Consider the following 1,913-nt stretch of genomic DNA (forward strand, 5'->3'; position numbering starts at 1 on the left):
GTGCCCGTGGAGGGGTGGTTGAACAGGACCCCGTGGTGTGGAGGGCTGGATGAATAGTAGACGGTGGAGGGGTGCCCGTGGAGGGGTGGTTGAACAGTAGCCGGTGGAGTAGCGCGCGGTGGAGGCTGGATGAACTTGAGCCTGTGGAGGCTGGAGGAGGTCGACCGTAGCCCATGGAGGCTGGAGGAGGTCCACGGTGGAGATGAACAGTATCCTGTGGAGTCCCATTTTGCGGTACGCCACACCCCTCCCGATGAACAAGACCCCTGTTTCGACCGTAGGAGGTCCATTTCGTCCGTTTTGCGGTACGCCACACCCCTCCCGATCAACAGGACCCCGTTTCGATCGTAGGAGGTCCGTTTCGTCCGTTTTGCGGTACGCCACACCCCTCCCGATCAACAGGACCCTTGTTTCGACCATAGGAGGTCCGTTTCCTTCGTTGTGTGGTACGCCAGGCCTCGTTTCCATCGCCTGTTCCATCCAGGCCCTCCCGATGAACACGACCACACATTCTGTTCCGACCCAGCCGGTTGGCTCCCACGCGTTCCGTTGCCTCTCGATGAACACGACACATTCCATTGCCTCCCCATGAACACGACGCATATCGTTGCCTCCCCATGAAAACGACGACAACGCTGTTTCTCCGTTCCGACCAAGCCATGTACACGAGCCCTGGCCGTACGTATGCGCGAGTAGGCGTTCGAGACCCCGCCCGTATGTACACATATGTGGCCGTATTTTCTTTCTTGCACCCTAGCCGCTGTATGTACGTGTACATGCTATGTGCGCGCCTCTACTACGACACGTACGCGCCTCTACTATGGCACGTGCGCGCCTCTACATCCACCAGTATATATGTACGTACATGTTCGTGACCAGAATGACAATGCTACGTACGCTTCGACCAGGTGGGTCCCGACTGTCAGGCACTTCCTTGCCTGCAAAGATGTAGCTGGTGGGTCCCAGCCGTCAGGGGGGCGAATCGTTTTTTTTTTGCTCGGACGCACTTCCTTGCGTGCAAAGATGTAGCTGGTGGGTCCCAGCAGTTAAGGGCAAACGTTTTTTTTCATGAAATACGGTGGCCCGTCTGGTGGGTCCCCACTGTCAGGTGGAGAAATAATTATTTTGCACGTAATAAGGAGGCACTTCCTTGTTGCGGCCGTGGACCCAGCTGTCAGCCTCTCCATGTACAGTCCACGTCCGATGGAAGCCGTTCCTTGACCACGTTGACCACACCGCGCCGAGAGCACCAGGGCGGTGGACGACGGCGAGGCCTAGGAAGGGGACGACGCGGAGCCGGGGAAGACGTGGCAGTGGATGCCCACATGTAGAGGAGTACGAGGGTTCACTGGTTCGCTGCGGTGTGAGGCTGCCATCGCCACAGAATAACAGGGACTGTGGGTGAGTAGAGGGATGGCCTGGCCAGCAGTAGGAGTAGTAGGGGGCGGTGAGGCCTCCGCCGCATCGCAGACGGCCACGGGAGCCAGGAGCACGAGGCACAACCGGCGCTGGTTTGGGCGGCTGGAGCAAGAAGACCAGAGGTTGAAGAATCACTACGGCCGTTGGATGGACATCTTACGGTCACTGGAGCTAGAATTGTGCATATTGACTAAGTTGACAAAGCCCTCCGTCCACGTCAACTTAGTAGGCCCACAAGTCAGCCTGCCACTATACTGGGTCCCAGCTAACAGGGGGAGTATTCATTTTTTTGTGCGTAATAAGGAGACACTTCCTTGCATGCGAAGATATAGCTGGTGGGTCTGAGCTGTAAGTGACGGTAATGTTTTTTTTCGCGAAATATAGAGGCCCTTTCGGTGGGTCCCTGATGTCAGGCGGAGGAATCATTTTTTTGCACGTAATAAGGAGGCATTTCCTTGCGTGTGACCGTGGACCCAGCTGTCGGCCTCTCCATG

The sequence above is a fragment of the Triticum dicoccoides genome, chromosome 2A, assembly GCF_002162155.2.
Source record: "Triticum dicoccoides isolate Atlit2015 ecotype Zavitan chromosome 2A, WEW_v2.0, whole genome shotgun sequence".
NCBI classification, from domain to species: Eukaryota; Viridiplantae; Streptophyta; class Magnoliopsida; order Poales; family Poaceae; genus Triticum; species Triticum dicoccoides.